Source organism: Pleurodeles waltl, chromosome 4_1 (genome assembly GCF_031143425.1).
Source record: "Pleurodeles waltl isolate 20211129_DDA chromosome 4_1, aPleWal1.hap1.20221129, whole genome shotgun sequence".
NCBI lineage: Eukaryota > Metazoa > Chordata > Amphibia > Caudata > Salamandridae > Pleurodeles > Pleurodeles waltl.
Window position 1 is genome coordinate 486,827,190 of NC_090442.1, and position 21,633 is coordinate 486,848,822.

A 21,633-nucleotide genomic window follows, 5' to 3' on the forward strand; every position below is an offset into this window, starting at 1 on the left:
ACCCTGCTGCACTGGCAACAGAAAGGTTACAACTGAATGAAATCAACCTATTGCCCTGCCAGCAATTTCAAAATCCAAAGGTCAGGCTAAAATCTGTCATTTATTTCTAAAAAAAATACCTTACTGACAGTGCATCCTAACAAGGATCATAATCATCAAGGATAATAACATCTTCAGACTGCAGCATTTTCTATTGAAAATGTATCTAGGTAGCCAACCGCCTCTTTTTCTACTGCCTGTCTCTGGACGACTTCAAAGTCTTTCAAACCTGAATTCTTTATGGATAGAGGATTCTAGGTTCAGAATTTACTTTTCCTGAAATTGCTCCTTCTCTCGGTAACAGTTGAGACCTGTACATTGTGTAGCCATTTTAGCTATAGTTTTAGACATGTTATTTTAGCAAACTAGGCCTGCCGCTGTGCACTTTAACCTAGATATGTTTTATTCGAGCTTCGTTATATTATTTACAAAATAGCCACATTTGCGGTCTTGTTTTATTTTTCTCTGTCTAGCTGTTCTTCGCGTAGGCCAGCACTGTGTTCTTAAACAAGACATTTCTTTCACTCTGTGCTTTCTCAAGTCTGCAGTGAGACAGGTTGCTGGCAAAAGTGGTACACTTTGTCTCCAATGTTCACAGAAACGTACACACTCTTACGTGGGGCTCCTTTCTTGGAACACCAGATGTTTTATAATAAAAACACTACTTTGACCCATGTACGTTAGAGGGAGATTCCAGCCAGATGACCACAACTGTATGCTGATTGCTGAGTACTTCGCTGCAGCTGCTTGTGTAGACTATAGCCCTCTTGGTCAGGTATGAGGAATGGTGTCTTAACAGGGGAACCTGAAGGGCAGAATTAGAGCTTAACATGCTGCTCTCTAACATAGCCTAGGTAGGAACTATTCTTAAAAACCGTAATGACAACATGGTAGCGTTATTTCTGTGTTTTACTCTCCTTGTCATAATTTTAATCCTGTCATGCTTCATCGTCCTAGTTATTGCAATACATGCTTTATTATCTAAGGTGCAGTTACTTCAATAAAACCTTATTGAACTATACTCTTCCTCTGATTGCCCTTGCGTACTTGAGGCTAATGTAACTGAGAGAAACCGATGAGATCTGAGTGACCGCGATTTTCCCGAGGGGTCATTTTTGTCATGTGCCCAGTTTCCCAATCATCCGTGCTCTTGGGTGGAGATGAGGCACTGTTAGCCGGAAGAAAAGCCAGATTAGGCCGACAGGTGTCACCTGGTGTGGGTTCAGACTCAGTCCCCTGCAGTACAAGTGATTCTGCCGCCCAAATCCAGTAGTCTCATTAGGATAATGAGAACCTACGCAATAGTTCTACCCATCGCTGCACATGAACTTCATTCACATAATGCATCCACATCTTCTACCCTGTTGAAAATACCTGTCGCTTTGAAAACGTTTCAGAACACTTGAGATTTGTCATTGTTTCTCTGCAGTTTACTGGCAAGCTAAGAGAAACAAAGGATATTTACGAATATACAGTTTGTTTCATTCTCCTCTATATGCTCTTCATATGCATCTCAGTGTGAGGACCTTAAAGAAGAGGTTCCCCATGTTTGGGCGGAATAATCTTTCTGCATTTAAGGTAGGTTGTTTCAAGGCAGGAGTCCAAGATGCAAAATAATCTACAATATCTTTCTGAGAGGACTATATATATTCTCCTACCGTGAAATACTGCATGTTATGAACAATGAAAATCCTCCCACACAGAATGGTGTGACTACTGGACTTGCAATGCTCCTGCTGGTTTTGAAGAAACTCTTGAGATGGGTAGACGAGGTAGAAGACAATGAACCTTGAAAAAGATGTTGTGCACTTGGAGAGGCACTTTTGTTAATGTGAGGACACACTTCACTCTAAAACAAAGTTTGAAAAATACAAGTGCTTAGAGCAACAGCCTACTCTTGCTCAGGTAATTTGCATTGTACAAGAGCACTCACAGTAAAATGGCACATAATTACAGGATGTGGTGTAATGGAGAAATTACACTATTTTCACTTAACAAGCACAATGAGAAATGTGTGGATTACCCTGGCATACTTTAAATTTCACTCAAACCTAAATATTACTCATTAAATTAAAAGGACTTAGAAGTGAGTACAAATTATCTGTGTGGACTGCTAAAGCAGACTAAATCCAAAAGCTTATTGATAGGCCAAAACATTCTGCTTAGTCTGACTTCTGGTATGTTTGTTCAAACACCACACTAAATATTGAAGAAATCTTGCACTCAACTTCTTCCAAGTATTAAGAAGGCCTCAATTACTTTACTTCTAGGAATATGTGCTTTAAACACAAATTGAGAACTGACAGATTCAGGATGTCTCTCTTTCAATACAACATAAATGATTGGTGTTGGACCTGGTACTTTTTGAAGGATCACCCCAGATGTCTACATTTCCTTGCCTTCCTTTGCTGGATCTATCTTTGTTGACATTTAGGAGTTGTCCCCTCACATCCTGGACCCTTAGCTACCATCAGACTGCACTCTCCTAAACAAAGGTGACAATACAGATGTTTTGGGTGCCTCATGACCATAAAGTTTCCTCTTCATGCCTAAAAATGACCGCCTGTGACAACTGCCAATATGACCCTCCATAGGGGCTGCTTTTCGCTCCAACAGCGACCATCCGTGATGTTCACCAATGCAAGGCTTCAACAAGACCTTGACTTTGCGCTGGCAGCAACTATCCACCTCAGCCAGCGCCTATTGCTACAACAGTGACTGTCCACGACGCCTGACTCATTCCGCAAACCAACAACAACTTCCTTGTGGCCACTGCCATAGCAAGCAGCAGCTCTTTGAGCAGATTTGAAAAGGTAAGTCTTTAGAAGACAAACCTGGTCCCACGAGCTCCATCGCAGTCAACCTGAACTTGTGACTTTCCTTCAGTTGAGTGCAACTAGATAACTGCAAGTGCTGCTTTGCGATTGTGTGCACTATTTACACTTAAAGGTTTCAAAATTAACATCTTCAGTCCTACTGATTGGAGTTTTGTTGTTTTGCTCACATTTTACTTACATAGGTGTACTCAATTTTTCTAAATTGGTCTGGGATTGTATTCATATGTTTTGTTTTCATTTTATTACTCTTTGAGTGCTGCATAAATACTTTACACATTGACTTTAAGTTAAGCCTGATGGCTTATGTGCCATCTTACCAGAGCATTAAACACAGGTTTATTTAGTGACTTTTCTGTTTCAGCCGAACAAGGACTGTGTTAATTTGTTTGTGGGTGTTAGAAATGGGGTCTGTAGGAGGCTGGCCTGGCTTATGGTGGGCACCTGATGGTACTTACACCTTGTGCCAGGTCCAGTTATCCCTTATTAGTAGACTAGTAGTGTTCTAGCAGCTTAGGGTGATAGAGGTAGCTAAAGCAGAGCAGCTTAGGCTGAACTAGGAGACATGCAAAGCTCCTACTATACCACTTATATCATATAGCACTGTATCATAAGAATCACAATACTCAGAGTTACTAAAAATAAAGTGACAATATGCCAAAAGTATCCCAGAAGATATACTCCCTTAGGAGGTAAGTAAAATACACAAAAAACAAAATCAGCGAAGTAAACAGTTAGAAAAGTAGTGCAAACATTGTAGAATACAATAGGATGCGACAGGACACAACAGGCCTAGGGGCAACACAAGCCATATACTCCAAAAGTGGAATGCGAACCACAAATGGACCCCAGGCCTAGTGTAGTGTGTAGAGGGTCACTGGGAGTGTAAGAAAACACTAAGGGTGTCCAAGATACCCCACCCTAAGACCCTGAAAAGTAGGAGTAAAGTTACCCTACTACCCCAGAAAGACAGCAAAGTCGAGATAGGGGATTCTGCAAAGGCAACAACTGACTGCAAAGCACTGAAGATGGATTCCTGGATCTGAGGACCTGCAAAGGAAGGGGACCAAGTCCAAGAGTCACACAAGTGCCCTGGGGGGGGGAGGGGGCAGGAGCCCACTAAACCCCAGATAAAGGTGCAAAATGGCTGCCTCTGAGTGGAAGAAGCCAAAGATTCTGCAACAACGGAAGGTGCTGAGAACTTCTCCTTTGGTCAGAAGATGTCCCACGGAGTGCTGGAGGATACAGATTTGTGTCCATGCAGAAAGACCACAAACAAGCCTTGCAAGAGTTGCAGTTGAAGAAAATGAGAGCTGCCCGGGAAGGACCAGGAGGTTGCCCTTGGAGGAGGAGACAGAGGGGGTGCTCAGGAGCACAGAGAGCCCATGCAGAAGCAGGCAGCACCTGCAGAAGCACTTGAACAGGCATTCAAGATATCTGAGCATGGCGGTCATCTCAACACAACAAAAGGGGGTCCCACGAAATCAGTGGTCAACTCAGCATGTTGAGCAATGCAGAACAGAGTGCTGGAGACCTGGGCTGTGCTGTGCATGAAGGATTCCTTGCAAAAGTGCACAGAAGCCCTAGCAGCTGCAGATCACGCAGTAAACAGGATTACTGTCTGGCTTAGGGAGGTAAGGACTTACCTCCACCAAATTTGGACAGAAGGACCACTGGACTGTCGGGGTCACTTGGATCCAGCTCCTGTGTTCCAGGGACCACGCTTGTCAAGATGAGAGGGGACCCAGAGGACCGGTGATGCAGATGTTTGGTGCCTGCGTTAGCAGGGGGAACATTCCGTCGACCCACAGGAGATTTCTTCTTGGCTTCCAGTGCAGGGTGAAGGCAGACAGCCCTCAGAGCATGCCCCACCAGGAAACAGTCCAGAAAGCCAGCAGGATTAAGCGCTACAATGTTGCTGGTAGTTGTCTTGCTACTTTGTTGCAGTTTTGCAGGCGTTCTGGACCAGTCAGCAGTCGATCCTTGGCAGAAGTTGAAGAGAGAGATGCAGAGGAACTCTGGTGAGCTCTTGCATTCATTATCTGACAGGAAACCCACAGGAGAGACCCTAAATAGCCCTCAGAGGAGGATTGGCCACCTAAACAGGTAAGCACCTATCAGGAGGGGTCTCTGACGTCACCTGCTGGCACTGGCCACTCAGAAACCTCCACTGTGCCCTCACACCTCTGAATTCAAAATGGCAGAGGTCTGGGACTCACTGGAGGAGCTTTGGGCACCACCCCTGGGGTGGTGATGGACAGGGGAGTGGTCACTCCCCTTTCCTTTGTCCAGTTTCACGCCAGAGCAGGGGCTGGGAGATCCCTGAACCAGTGTAGACTGGCTTATGCAAGGAGGGCACCATCTGTGCCCTTCAAAGCATTTCCAGAGGCTGGGGTAGGCTACTCCTCCCCAGCCCTTTACACCTATTTCCAAAGGGAGAGGGTGTAACACCCTCTCTCAGAGGGAATCCTTTATTCTGCCTTCCTGGGACTGGGCTGCCCAGACCCCAGGAGGGCAGAAACCTGTCTGAGGGTTGGCAGCAGCGGTAGCTGCAGAGAAAACCCCAGAGAGTTAGTTTGGCAGTACCCTGGGTCCATGCTGGAGCCCCGGGGATGCATGGGATTGGAACCCCAATACCAGATTTGGCATTGGGGGACAATTCCATGATCTTAGACATGTTACCTGGCCATATTCGGAGTTACCATTGTGAAGCTACATAAAGGTATTGACCTATATGTAGTTCACGCGTGTAATGGTGTCCCCGCACTCACAAAGTCCGGGCAAACTGCCCTGAACAATGTGGGGGAACCTGGGCTAGTGCCAGGGTGCCCTCACACTTAGTAACTTTGCACCTAACCTTCACTAAGTGAGGGTTAGACATATAGGTGACTTATAAGTTACTTAAGTGTAGTGTAAAATGGCTGTGAAATAACGTGGACATTATGTCACTCAGGCTGCAGAGGCAGTCCTGTGTAATAATTGTCTGAGCTCACTATGGGTGGCAAAAGAAATGCAGCAGCCCATAGGGATCTCCTGGAACCCCAATACCCTGGGTACTTAGGTACCATATACTAGGGAATTATAAGAGTGTTCCAGTGTGCCAATCAGAATTGGTAAAAATAGTCACTAGCCTGCAGTGACAATTTTAAAAGCAGAGAGAGCATAAACACTGAGGTTCTGGTTAGCAGACCCTCAGTGATACAGTTAGGCACCACACAGGGAACACATATAGGCCACAAACTATGAGCACTGGGGTCCTGGCTAGCATGGTCCCAGTGACACATATCAAACACACTGACAAATAGGGTTTCCACTATGAGCACTGGGGTCATGGCTAGCAGGATCCCAGTGAGACAGTAACAACACCCTGACATATACTCACAAACAGGCCAAAAGTGGGGGTAACAAGGCTAGAAAGAGGCTACCTTCCTATAGGGTCTCTAGCTGGCAGTCAGTTTACACCCTGTCCAAGTAGGAACCTGCACTTTAGTCAGGGTAAGGGAGCCACCCACCTAAGACAACCCCTGCTCAACACCCTTGGTAGCTTGGCACGAGCACTAAAGATTATCTCAGAGTCAATGTGTTAAGTAGTTGTAAAGACAACCACAGTAACACAGTGAAAACACCACAAAGGTACTTAACACCAGTTTAGCAAAATAGCCAATATTTATCTGAGTAAACCAAGACCAAAACTACAAGAAATCCAGCATACACAAGAAAATATATACATTTTTAAAGTTAAAAGTTTTAATACATAGGAATGGATGGATGTCCTGCTTTGTGAAATGACAGGAACAGCCCTATTCAGGTGCAAGTGTCATCTCCTCCCTCCACTCTAGCCCAGACAGACCCATCAGGATATGCAGCACACACCTCAGCTTCCTTTGTGTTACGCTCTAGAGTGAATTCACAAAGCCCAACTGTCAACCTGACCCAGACATGTATTTTGCTACCAGGCAGAGACACAGAATGATTAAGCAAGAAAATGTCCACTTTCTAAAAGTGGCATATTCAAACTTACAATCTAAAAACGAACTTCACAAAAAGATGCATTTTTGCTCCCAATGGGAAACTTGACTTGAAAGATATTTCAAGGCTATCCTCGTGTTTCCCTATAGGAGAGATGGGCCTTGCAATAGTGAAAAACGAATTTAACAGTATTTCACTCACAGGACATGTAAAGCACATTAGTACATGTCCTAACTTTTAAACACACTGCACCCTGCCCATAGTGCTACATAGGACCTAACTTAGGGATGCCTTCCATGTAGTAAAAGGTATGGTTTGGGCTTGGCAAGTGGGTGTATTTGCCAGGTCAACATTGCAGTTTGAAACTGCACACAGAAACTGCAGTGGCAGATCTGAGGCATGTTTACAGGGCCACTCGTGGATGGTACAATCAGTTCTGCAGGCCCACTAGTAACATTTGGTTTACAGGCCCTGGCCACCTCTAGTGCACTATACTTGGGACTTACTAGTAAATCAAATATGCCAATCATGGAGAAAGCCAATCACCAACCCAAGTTAGACAGAGAGCTCTTGCACTTTAGTCTGGTCAGCAGTGCCCAGAGTCCTAAATCCAGCAAAAATGAAGTTCATTACAGGATCATAACAGGAGGTCAAAAGCCAAAAAGACAGGGAAACCCACACCGAAAGCAAACAGGTCTAACAGTGGGCTGCCATTCATTTCAACTAATAATCCAACTTCCTAAAATTGGGATAACTTCTATCAGCAAGGATGAAATGTCTGCCAACATCACAAATGAAAGCAGACAAATTACAATGTAGATTGATTACTTGCATTCATAACTAAAGATAATGCCCACGTCTAAGATTCCTACTGGTGTGCACTAACGAATGCAGAATATAAAATACCTCCTCATCTCTTCTACGCGCAAAACAAAATTTGGCACCTCACTCTTCCTGATGCTGGCAAGAGTAGGCTTTTCACCATCATCTTTGGGTGAATCTTTGGGTTTGCCCTGTACTCTTTCTTCACGCTTTTAGCTCACATCAACTAAGGTGTCAAGTTTGAAAGTTCCTTTCTCCACTCAAAAATTAAGCATCTTCATGTGCTCTTGAAAACTGGATACTAATGTCAAAAGTAATCCTCAGTAATGCTATTTTAGTAAGCATCTCTCAACCATCTCTTCTCCCTCTCACCGCTAGACTGGTCATGGAACACAAAAATGATCACTTAATTTTGTAATATTAATTTAACAATCACCTCCTACTGAAGCAAGAATAATATTCAAAGTGTGATGGCTTGCTTATAAAGAAGTGTGCCATAGTAAACCAAATGATATGGTTAAAGTCCTCAGCATTTTGGGAGGCCACATAAACCTGAGCAGGTGTGCAATGTAAAACAATTAATTAAATTAAACTGACATACTGGATTTACTCGGAGGCAGCAAAAATACAAATACCATTACTTGCAATCATCAAAACCCCACTTTCCCATTTGCAAAGGTTTTATTTACATAATAAATATAATTTAGCATCCTAGAGTGGATCTGTTTTCCTGTGGACTAATCATACTTCTGCAATACACAGTTTTGACTGTAGTACTCAAGTACAGCCATTTTGTGACCTACATTAAAAACAAAATGTTTCGCTATCAGAAGCTTGAATACTCAGGGCTTCTAAACATGACTGATGGTACTTAGGAGATCTATAGGCTGCCCTTCGGGATTTACGCGATGAATAACGTACGAGCTACCTTGAGTAAGTCACTTTTATATGCTAATCGGAGTGCATCTATTTTTCCCGACATGTTTTCAGTTCACGTATTCCATTATTGCTTGGATAAACCTGCTTTCTTCATCAGATTATTCTAATCAAAATGCCTAGCCACGCCTTTCATCTCGGAGCACAAAGCAATTTAGCTCCTGGCATTTGACGACAATCAAGAAGATAATATGCATATATTTGCAGCAACGGGAAGATACTCTAATATCTCAACATTACCAGGCTGTCAGGAGAGCCATTCATGTCAGCCTGGTGAGGATCTTTGAACACATCAAGCTGAAAGGAGCGATACCTTGTGAAAGGTACACACATCACAGATTGTGCCATTTACAAATGGGGGTTCACGAAATTGGAATGGACTTTGAAGCAACACATTGGATAGTAATTTAATGCACCCAGAGGACATTTATATTTTAAAAAATTACTCTGGAGAGAACTTCTCTTCACGACAGACAAATAGTGTAAGACATTTGTCTACCTAGGGTGTTTCACAAGTTCATTTCTTGTGTATTCCAGTTGTGTTTCTTTTACCTTTCTGGACGTCGGAGTCCTGCCGAACAAGCCTGTGTGATACATGAATGGGATTGCTACTTAATTATATCAACTTTATTCATGTGGAAATTAAGAGCAATGATGCCTTTATCCTTCCAACAAAGCATTGTACATCGGTTGGAATACCCAAGGGCTTGAGCTGGGATGGTCTACTCTGCAGACTGACGTGGCACTCTATACAGTCCACCTAGGGTTTCACTTCTAGGGAGAAGGATGTAGCCCTGAAGAACATAAGTCGGGGGCATGCTTTGAAACTTGCATGCTTATGTTCAGGTAATATGTACAAACAAGGTTCGGTCTGCTAACCTGGAAGCTGCTGCAAAAAAGTAGACACCCAGGGACTGGGGGGACGCTGGTCCCAGGTGGCACCGCATTAAGACTTATACATGATATCCTTGTATGAAAGATAGTTTCTTTCCTGGTTTTTCTTGCCCCTAAGTATCTCTCTACCAAGTAGATTTTATCAAATGAATATACTGCTGTCAGAAGAATTAAGGGGACAAATATTTTTGCACCAAGGTGAGAGCTGAAAACCTCAGAGAGAGGCTGAATGAGCATATCCTTGATAAAAGGTTTTAACTGGTTCCCTCCCCAGGATGCGAGACATGTTTTACAGTGCTACTTTAGTGGGTAGCACAATCAATGCTGCAGCCCACCCATGGTATTTATTGTCGAGGCCCTGGGTACTGATGGTGCCATGGAGTAAGGACATACAAGCAGAGCACAAACACTTTACCACTAGTTAGCACGGGTAAAGTGCAGAGAGTCCTAGAGCCAACAAAAATACGTAAAGAAATTCTGCAGGGCACCGTTCCCAAACCTTTTTTATGCAAATCAGCATTGACCCTGCTCCTAACGGGAGCAGTCGATCATAAACTGTCAGACAAGCACCCCCCTTCAAAAAGAAACATAAGCAAACCCAGACCTGTTTTAGGCTTTATGGACCTTTGCACAGGAGTCACGTCTGGGCATACCTGTCGCACTTAGGGCTTTGCACTGAGGAAAACAAAAAAGTGCTGGGTGCATTGCTTGAATTGCTTATGCTCGCATTCAGAGGGGGCAGGCAATTTGGGCTCAACTGTTCCTATTGGAGCAGGACCAAGACTGATTTGCACATGTTTGGTTATTGTCTTAGGTGGCATGGTGGGCAGCAAAGAAGATGGACTAGAATGCCGCTCAGATTGATACCAGTAGCTGAGATTACCTAAAGAAATCCAGCAATCAAATGTTTGATTTTCTATGTGCGATGCATGAAGTTTGACATGCATGCCTACACCCCATGCTCAATGTGCAACAGTACTCAAGCAGAACCCTACTGACTATGCCCACACAGGCTGAAATTGGTCTGGACATGCTTGTTCCCATTCACAGGGGACCTGGCCTGGTATGGCAGACATGTCTGCTCGTACTGAAGGACCAGGGTTAATTTATATATTGAGGGGACATGGTGGGCCGAAAAACGCATGATTGAATTGTGGCCTTGAGCAATTACAAGTGACTGAGAGTAGTTCAAGAAACCCACCAAACACTTTTTTTGTTTTCTTAAATATTTGAAAATGACACTCAATACTTTCTAGGTTGGAGAAAGATGTTCCATATGGATTTAAACCAACTCATTCTGCATGACTGTTTAGATCTATATTCTACTTAAATCTCAACGGCAGTAAAATAAAAATATCAGAAGTAAGAGAATTTCACATCACCCACCATCATTCATTTGGCCAAATTGTACGAAACATGCCTCTAAATTCAATCGAGGTCCAAATCTTTGTTTTTTTTGTTTAAATAAATTAGCTTTAGAGCCCTGTGCCTAATAGTTTGGTAAAGAAAGACAATTATCAACTAGTTATCTCTTAAAAACCTCCAGCATGAATAACTCCCGACACGGGGGCAATTCCTGTGTCTTTGCTCATCTGAAGTCAGAATGATTATGTTAGCCTTCCTCTAAACAAAATCCAAAAATGATGACACCGGACATTCGAAACTAGGTTAATGCCAAAAACACATATAAAGAGTACGCCTGGAGAAGTGGCTACTTATCAAACAGCGTGTTAATTTCATAGTGCGTCGGGCAGCCCACGAAGCCAACCAAGCCATGAGCCCTACATTTCTGAAGGACGCTTCGATAATGCTTATTAAATGGTCAGCTTGAGATCGGTCAACAAGACAGCTTCTAAATCCAGACCACTCGCTCTCCATTCCTCACACCCGTCCTCAAGTGTAGGAACTCCAACTGTTTTATGTAATCTGCCTGTACTACACCGTGATCTCCAAGGTAGGCTCCAGTCAGGCATTGCCAGAGGTGCGCCCCTTTATCTTGCGGAACCAGAACACCCTCGGCAAGTCTAGTGTGACATCGCATCCTCTATAAGACATCTTATATCATAACATAACGTTAGAACGTTTGATTTTTATTGTATCGAATTACACGTTTCTGTTTGCTTTACTATCCTACGTTCCTTTGCTTTGTCTGTCTGTGTTGTACTTTATTTCTCCTATTTCAATTGTATAAGGAGGTTCGCGTTTTTTCATGTAGTTTTCCAGTTTGTGATTTTATTACCTCATTTTAAAAGCATTACGTTTTTATCATTTTGTCGTTTATGTCTTTGAGGTATGAACTTTTAGTAAATATAAACCAAGCATTTGACAGATTCAGAACAAACCATGGATTTTAGTAAATATCTTCTCGCAATGTACTTGGTGTAAATAAAGGGGGGTAAAGGATCCAGCACTTGCTGCAGTAACTGTGCACGAGAATGGCCGCATCTGTTCGAATGTTTTAGCACACAGTAAATGAGAAAAGGCTAACACTGTGTATGTACAATAACAGCTATGCGTTACCTAGTTAACTGGAAATATGTAAACAAGAAATAGGTATATTTGCCTTCTCAAGCTTCAGTGCTTTATATACTTGAAGCACCATCTGGTAGAATGGACGTAAGCACCACTGTCCTTGAATTAAATCAATTTAGTTCAGCCTCTAAACGTGTGTCATAGTTTTGACTACATTTCCACTGAGGATTCCAAGCTGTCAGATGTAATTCACACACTAAGAGACATGGCCTGGCTGTATGCACACATCATAATAAACCTACCGCAAGTGACAATCCAGTACAGTCATCAGACAAAACACAGATAAGATGGACATGAAAAGAAGAAACATTAGAAATGACGTTGGAAGTTACATCGATTAAAATAGCATTTTGTGGTCTGGTTGTTTTCTGCAACAAGGACATTTTTTGGTTATTTGTGAACGGAGACCTCCAGAACTTATTTCTATGAGATGGTCTTTGTTTTTACGGCCCCGTCTTTTAGATGGCTTATTGTTTCCAATTAGGCCAGGGCAGAGTTTGCGGAGTTCTGCGCAGCAAAGTGACCAAAAAACTGCTGCACTATGGGGAGATCTGCAAGCGGTGGAGTGCGTTAGGTCACGTCGTCCGTGCTATTTTCTACTGCCTGGTGTTTGTCCCATGCTGAAAAATCAGCACAAAGAGAACCACGGGTAGTGCAAGAGGGCACAGCTTCTTTTCTGCCGTTCGAGTAGATTTTCTACTCAAGCAGCAACTTCCTCAATGTGAAGGGAAATTTCTGAACGAGGGCGGTTGCAATCATACGCGAAAGCCTGCGTTAAGAAATCTCACTGGGAGGTGGTGATTTTTTTAGTTTGCTCTCAACAACTTAATGTTAGTGACCACGAACTCTGGTGCTCTAAGCTGAGCGCGTAGTGGGAAAAACTCTGCAAACTCCGCAAGCAGAGCAGAGTTCACCGCCCACCCCAATTTGCAATACAGATCAAATATCTAGAGTGGGCTTAGGTTCAGGATTGTTGTCTAGCTTTGGTGTTTGCTCTTGATTGAACGTTTTAGCTCCCTACTCCCTACTCTTGTATTTATTCCACTCAGGATCTTTGGTCTCACATTTTTCAAACTGGATGAATTGTATCCTTCCCCTGCTGCCTTGAGGGCACCCTTTTTCGGTATCAGCTCTCCATTTGAGTGCATATTTTTCCTTGCTCTCTCGCCTCCATTTTATTTTCTTTGTAATTTTTTTCTCCTTGGGCCTGGCAGCTGCAAAGTCCTACTAGCTCTTTGCACTCTTTTTAATCTTCCACTCCACACCCTATTCCTGCATACTCCCCAGCATTTTTATCATTGTTTACGAAGGCTTTAGAGCTAGAAAGTGCTGTATGACCACCCGTTCTCTTTTTTTAACTTTAATTTGGGCCTGGCAGCTGCAGAGTGCTACTGACTCCTCACACACTTGTTCTTAATCCCAAACAACCCAAATAAAAATGGCTGCCTTGTGTTATAAGACATGCAAATGCATGTGTCATTATAAGCATGAAAGCATCATTAGGAAAGTGTGCTCAAGCATAAAACTGAAACTAAAAGCATCAGTTACCGTCTTGAAAAGGATTTTAATTAATAAAAAAAATAGCTGCAAATTTAAAGGTCATACATCTGCATGCGTTTTGAAACATGTTTGCACATGAATAGCAAAAAAGCATTGGTAAAGCCAACTGCTCAGCATGCTAGAGCTGAGACCTATTGGCCTTGTCAAAGCTTGTTAAATGGTTTTCTACGAAATAGTATATTCAGTTGTTCTCCATTATTAGAAAAAAATAATTTAACACAATTTAAAGCCGTGAGGGACACCAAGTTGATATAAAATTTTGAATCAGTCTAACCATGATATTCCAAAATATTTTTTGCCGCACTTATTTCCATAATATGGATTTAGAATACATTTCTGTATTTGTGTGTCTCTGTCTTCTTTCTCTGTTTTGCTTCTGTCGTAGCTAATACATTTTCATTGACAAGGGTATGTTTGGTTTTCATATTTGCAATTATGGTATTTATGTATGCAGGCCTGTTGTCAATACATGGAGTTGACGAGGATTTAATGCACAAAAACGTAAAGAAACGTACATGCACAACTGCAAGGGCCTAATTTAATCAATAACTTTCACTGCATGTTGATGGCCACTATTGGCAATGATCACATGATCGCGGAGTGTGAAATTTGTGGAACGAGTAGACATCTTATAGGGACATGTTAAAGACACGGCTTCGTATTTGAGGGGGTAATTTCTGAAGCAGCCGAAAGTGCTGCATAAGTAATATGGCTGTCCGGGCCGCTCTGTGATTGGAGGAGGGGAAGCCTTCCTGAGCCCGCCAGTGCGGGGAAGTAACCACCAGCAGCATAAAAATACAGCTCGGGGAAAAGAATTACTTGCATTAGGCCCCCATAAAAATACTGTTGTGCTAAATTGAAACAGTGGACAGTAACAGTGTCACAGACCTAAAAAATTATTTCGATTGCAGAGGCACGGCATTTTCATAGAAAACACTTCTGCATCATTGGCTAGGTGTTTGGTAACCCCAGACAGAAAAAGTTTCATTCTGTATTAGTGGGTCATGCGTGTTACTTGGGTGAAGATAAACCTGCAGCTGATCCTATTTTGGGAAGGAATTTGCTTCACTTTTGTCAGAATCTGTTTCTATAATGAACATTTCCAACTGTAAAGCAATTTCCATTGGCAGTAATGCATTTAACCGGCAGTGATAATTTTACCACCAGTGGTTATCTAGCAGAGCACATTAAAATGTGGCACGGCATTTCCCCATCTGCACTAAGTGTGCTTTTTAATGATGAAATAATCCCAATTAACATCATTAGAGTTCCTAGTGTCTTTTCCAGTCTGAGGGCTTATTTCAGATTCTGGGCCTCTACACAGGCAAAGGAAGGCCTCTCTTTCCAGAAGTCCTGTTCTTCACATCTACGTAGGTTTGGCATTGAATGACCTTGTTTTGAGGGTCCGACGTGTTACCAATGTTTGTTTTTAATAAACTGCGAATGCATTTATTTGAAAATGGCAATGTTTCAGAATAACAATCAATTTAAAAACAGTGAGATGTTTTAAAATGTTAGTATAATAGGGGTCTAGGCCACAATGTGCATGTCTCCTGAAAAAACATTTGCACATATACTAGATTTATGGCAAGTCCACAGAGATGATTTCATTGTGTCATCGTTAAAGGAAGGTTTGCATCAATATTGTTGCAAGGCTGTGTCTATGCAACACAAAGCCTTGATACAGCATCATCTCTTGTCTGGAAACATTTACGATCTAAGATTTATTGGTCATTTGTCCAGGCCATAACAAATGCAATACAAAATCCAGTAAAACGTTGAATAATAAAACGAACAACTGTGATAACTTTAGCTCAAATAAAAGCATTCAACCTAAAATACTATCATCCTGTCTGGAAATGCAATGCTCGTTTGCTTTGCTTGTTGACTCCATAAAAAAGAAATAAAAACACATCAACATTGTCTTAAAGAAAACATTTTCAATTGCTTTATCTGTTCCAGCGTGAGCATGAGCCCTCATTTCATTGCGAGTGTTTACAAAGGAAATGTGGTATTTCTTAGGTGAACATTTTATATATTAAAACATATACATCATGCAGCATTTCAAGGGCTTCAATTCCTTCGCTGTAACTTGTACATGACACTTTTTTTTATCAGTAGCACACAGAACTAGAATTCGGACCCACTATCGCCCCAAAGCTTTGGTAGACAAGTGAATGTTTTTCTAGTTTTTCTTTCAAGAGTCGCGAGTAGAACATCAGAACTGCTTGTATTCTGTGTAAAATAAAAAATAAAATGCGTGAAGCTCCACAATGAAAACTAAACATACTGTTTGTTGGCTTGTAAAGTTGAATTACTGGCAAACTGTGCGATCATGGACATCTGCCATAAATATCAGGATTTATTCAGTCCCAATCATGTCTGTGTTAACTCTACTTATCTGATCGCCTATGAATTGAATTTAAACTCCAGTGGATAGCAAGCCACAGAATGGCTGCAATTCAGTAACTAGGGCTTATAAAATTGAAATACAATATCCGGTAGGATAGATGTTGGTCAAAAGAGAAATTGGAAGCTAACACGTTAAGGAACAGAGTTGATACTGACATGTTAATATGCATTGCTAATCATTTTACGAAATACATTACTAATTTAACATGTCTAATAAATTAAACTGGAAATCATGATTGTTAAGTAATAGCAGTGTGTTAAATTTAACACGTCTGTGTTGATTAAAATTGACAGTTATTAACCCTCTAGTAGCCTATTAAATTGAATGTCATCTACTTTCTCCTTCTGCCTGCTTTCTGCCTTTATGTTCATCTTTCTGGCTTTACTGAGAAAAAACCCCACCAAATACTGTCACTTTATCCTCTCGGTAGTGTTAAATAGTAGATGTACAGCAGTCAGCAGCTATGAAGACACTCTAGCACCTTTCCGATGGCCTAGATGTTCTTCATTGAAAGCACCCTTCTCCCTACTATCGCTGACTTCTTCAATGAAGTGTTATTCACCAAGAAACCTCCATATTATCTGGGAATCATATTTGACTCAGAATGTTTGTGAATCCCTTAGATCAGTGCAGCCATTAACACGTTTTTACTTCACCTTTAACCACTCTGCATTGACCTCTCATACTCTACACCCACAATAGGACCGCAGCTATGGGATTTGCTGTCAATTATCGTGGATCTACAGCAATATGCCAATCTCTTTTCAGGAAGGGCAGCCACCAAATTCATGCTGTCCTTCAAAGTATCTGTAATGATGCTAACTGGGTAAAAGATAAGCAGAGCGAGTGGCCATTCCTTGCTGGCAGCGTTTCAACACCGCCACTCAGTTTACAATGTGATTAAAACTCTTAAACTCATCAAGAAGTCTGCCCCTTCGAAAGCCCCTTCTATTTGATAAAAGTAATTTCTTAACTGCCAATATGATCTTATTCCACAAAATCTTCAGAACATCTACTCATCTTCATAGTACATGAGAAAGCCAGTCATTCAGAGTAGGTGAGCCAAACATGAGTCATACGAATGCTCAGCTCAGCACAATCATCTGTCTGTTAGGATGCAAGTAAACCCTTCCTCTTATCTTCTTAGACTACTGTCCATTCTCCTTGTAGCAGTTGCCCTGGAAACTACATGAACTGCAAAAGCATGCAATTTACACCATTATGTGCAATGTATAGCAATGACTTTCATGCTGCACAAACTCACAGACATACTCACTCACCATGTCCAGCAATGCTTCTCATAGTTTTTACTCCACTGAATTTCCGACTATCCTTATGTATTTTGCCCTTGTAATTAACGACACTAGGTAGCAGCCTACAATTTCTAGTTGTAGTTGACTTGTAGTTGGGAGTGAGACAGTGTTGTATTCTCTCCCATTTGCTATTCATGTTATATATTAACTACTTGGGTCCAACACTATGTGAAGCTAATAAAGATATACCATGAGTGGGAACTAATTTCTGCTTTATTATATGGAGATGACATGGTTCTTATTGCAAGACCTGCTCTTGTCCTTCAACAGCTCATCAGTTCTTTTGTGAATTTTATGAACAATTTAGATCTATGTGTGAATTCTTAAAAATCCCATACCTTGGTTATAGGTTCATTGTCAGTGAAAACGAGGAAATATTTTTAAGAAGGTTGCAAATTCACCAGGGGGTGAGACCTATACATAGTTAGGCATGCTTTCTGATTGCAAGGGGTCATGGACTCTGTTCATCACCACCAGGATAATTTCATCCCTTTTTGACTTTGCCACATGACTGGGGAACAAGCCTACCACGGCACTCCTAAAATTTGGCATGCAAAATGTGTCTCAGCAGTTAATTATGTCAGTGACATTTGGGGTTGTACGGACATATCAGATCTACAAGGTGTAGAAAATCAGTGGCGGCCGGCAGCTTTGGGAGGGGGGCAGGCGGGGCACACTCACAAACACACACACATTCACACACACACACACAGACTCATTCTTTCACACACAGACACGCACGCACGCACGCTCATCCATTAACAACACTCATTCCATTCAAACATGCACGCACGCACCAAACATTCATTTTACAAGATCACACACATTCATTCTCTCACACACACACACGCACGCACATCCATGAACAACACTCATAACACTCAAACATGCACGTGCGCACCAAACATTCAATGTAAAACATAACACACATACATACACACACACACACACACTTACCTTTAGCCTCCAGGTCCCAGGAGGGTTGGGACTGCTGCCTTCCCACACTGGCTGACCTTAGGAATTTGCCCTAGGTCAGCCAGTGTGGGAAGGCAGCAGTCCCAGCCTCGTCACAGAGTGGGATGGGGTCAGTGAGACTGCTGACCCCACTCTGTGACGAAGTGTCACTGATTGACACTCGCCCTGGGCACTTCAGGGCTTAAACCTGAAGCGCCCAGGGAGAGTGTCAATGGGTGACGCTTTCCCCGTCACCCAGGGGAGGGCCTCGAGGCACCTTTGCTGGGCCGAGGAGGTCACGCCCATAGGGGTTGTGATCTCCTCAGCCCAGCAAAGTTCAGCTCAGGCAGCCAGGAGTCTGCGCAAATCGCGCATGTCTGCTCCTGGCTGCCTGACCTGAACATGAAGAGTGTCTGTCAGGCTGACCTTTGTTCAGCCTGACAGACACTCTTCATGGGGTGGGGGGGCATGGCCCCTCCGCCCTAAAGGACGGGCCGCCACTGCAGAAAATATATTTCTGAGGGGACTGTAAATCCTACAACAATCTGCCTCTTCTTTTATCTTGCATGAAGAGCTTGGCTTCCGGCACATCTCAGAAATGTTAGAGCTACAGCTTTAGTGAGATAGATCGGGTGGCTAAATAGAGAAATAGGGATCAACTGGGCAACTGTGGGCAGTTGCAAGAATTTGGAGGAGGGAGACAGACTTCCTTGGTTGAAAAATACTGATTTAATATATTGAAAATATATTAAATCAGTATTTATCGAACGTGGTTGCCCAGAACGATACATTCTCCTGAACTAATTGCTAAATCTGATTTAGTTGGATAAAAAGACACTTTCTGTCCCATGTACAGGAGAAAGAGAGACAAGAGAATTGAGCAACCACTTGTATATGCATGAGCCCCACTGAGAACTACACCATCTATTGAACCATATTCGATGTCAGTCGCTGACCTGAACCACCAATATTTATCAACTAGATTGAGGTTAAATTTGATACATTGCTTTTTGGCTTATCCAAAGGGAGAGAATAGTGTATAAAACCTGGTGCTTTGTAATTGTGATTCATTTTCAGATTAGGACCCATGCACTTTATTATGTTTTGTGGGAACTGTATCAAATTGTATAAAAAGTCTACTTTACCCCTATTGAAAGGCAGGAACTTTACTCCTGTCGGCCAGCACTGACTTATTTACAAATGCCATCTAATGAATTTGTGTGTTTTAATGTTGCTGCCTTTTTTATCTGGTGCTATTAGATTAAGATCCATATTGGACAATTAGATAAATGGCAATGTTCCTTGGAACAATGATTGATGGATGATTGATATTTTATTGATTTAGATATGTGACCACCCTTTCAGTACGTTCACTTTCATTTACGAAATTATGCTATCTGTTGTTTTACTAAGTGGTTACTTTAACATGCTTATTCGCAATGTTCGCTGTTTGATATTTTATTTTGGTTTTGAATCTTTTATTTTTATATTAACGGGTTAAATAATTACTTGAATAGGATTGAGATTTGTAGAACCTGCTTCCAAATAATCTAACATATTTAGGCAGCATAAATGCGTGCAATGAGCACCTGAGTTTTTGTTTAAGCCAAATTTGCACAAATTTGCTTTTGTGTTTTCAGTTTCTAAGCCAACGATTATGGTAGTGAAATTGTAACTTTTTTCCTCTTGTTAGAAACACACTGCACAGTCATATATGACAATGCTTAAGGCCTGACTTTCGAGGAAAAAGCTAGGAAATACCACAGTTATATACACACAGCAGACTGGTCTATACAATTCTGACTAGTATCTTTTTTTTTTTAAAGTAGAAGAACTCAAGAACTCATTCTTCATAATACTGTTTGGTTTTGATATTGTGGTTCGGTTTGAAGTGTTTCAGAAAGGTTTTGGTTGATATCATCCTTCGTTTGTGTAACATCACCAAAATAATCTGCAGACCTAACCTTCTTATATGTTATCCTTTTACTAAAATTGGCAGTTAAAATGCAGACAGAAAGGTTAGAATTAATGGGTTCTGACTGTGTATGCAGTGTATAATGTATTTAAAATGCACTGGAATCATCCGCTACCTAACCAATGTTGAAAGAGAAGCTAAGAGCAATTTGAAACAAAAAATGTGCAAACTTAACAGACACAAACAATAAAAAATTGTTTTAATGTGTGTCCTTTTGATACTAAAGGATGCTCAACTCAGTGGAGCTCAACTCGTGTTCTTTGCTCTGTCCATAGATAACCGTGCATCTGTGTCTCTGTAACCTAGATGTGGCATTATGTACTATGTGTCCTAAGTAAAGAACTCCCATTTCCTTTATCTGATATCCTGTAGAAATACCTGTCATGCAATCAAGGTAAATAAATTATATGTTAAAATACCTTTCTGCAAAATTATTGGAAATTGAACATTTTTGAAGAAGGACTAATAGGATTACAACGTTTTAGTGGAGACCTAAAGATGATCTCAGTACTGCAGTTGCAGTCGCGGCTCGCGACAACCAGAAGGGGTGAGACTGTGTGCAAAGGGGGGAGAAGGGAATGAATAACAATAAAAAAAAAACACTGCCTCCTCCACCACGCATCGCTCCACTCCTCCGTCTCCTCGCTGAAGGCACAGGCTCCCAGCCTCCCCTGCGGCCAATACTGATGCTGCTCAAAGCAGCGTCAGGATCAGTTGGGAGCGCCCAGCCAGGGAGCTCCCAGGCAGACTGGGAGAGAGCCTATTTCGCATCTGTGTATGGCCGGCCTGAGAAAGCCGGCCAAACACACATGCGTTCTGAGTGGAGTGCTCTGTGCATTCCCCTGAAGTGCTGGTCACCCCAATGCCCTGCTCCTTTTCAAGAAAATGATAATAAATGCAGTTTATTATCATTTTCTTGAAAAAAATGTACAGCTGCCCCTGCTGACGGGGGTGAAGGGGTGACGCTTCTCTGCCTTAATGGAGGAGCCACCCCTGTGCAGTTGTGCAAAACTGGAGTCGCTACTATAGACTTGTTGTGTAAAGATTACTTGACACAGTGAATGGAATTTATAGCGACCTGAACCATTGCAAAAGCAAGTTGATTTCAACTCATTTTAATTTTGACTCATTCAAGCCATCTGACCTGAATCATTGACGATAATAATTAACAGTCAAACACTGAGTACCGAATGTTACATAGCACAACAATGAGGCTAAACTCTCTTGTAGGCATGCACGCCAATATCATGTTCTTCAATATGCAACTGACAGTAGTGAGTCCTCTAACTACATACAATATACGTCCTAGGCTTTAGGCTACTTATCACCTTGAGCAGCCCTCCCTAAATCGTATTTGATTGGATCTCACAGGAGTAATAATGAAAATGATTG

At 42.0% G+C, this 21,633-nt stretch overlaps 1 protein-coding gene across 6 annotated transcripts in view; it reads right to left on the reverse strand.

Moving 5' to 3' along the window:
• The window catches only part of SYT1 (synaptotagmin 1), a 3,823,670-nt gene that overhangs the window by 525,585 nt on the left and 3,276,452 nt on the right, over positions 1 to 21,633 (reverse strand). The window lies entirely within an intron of this gene.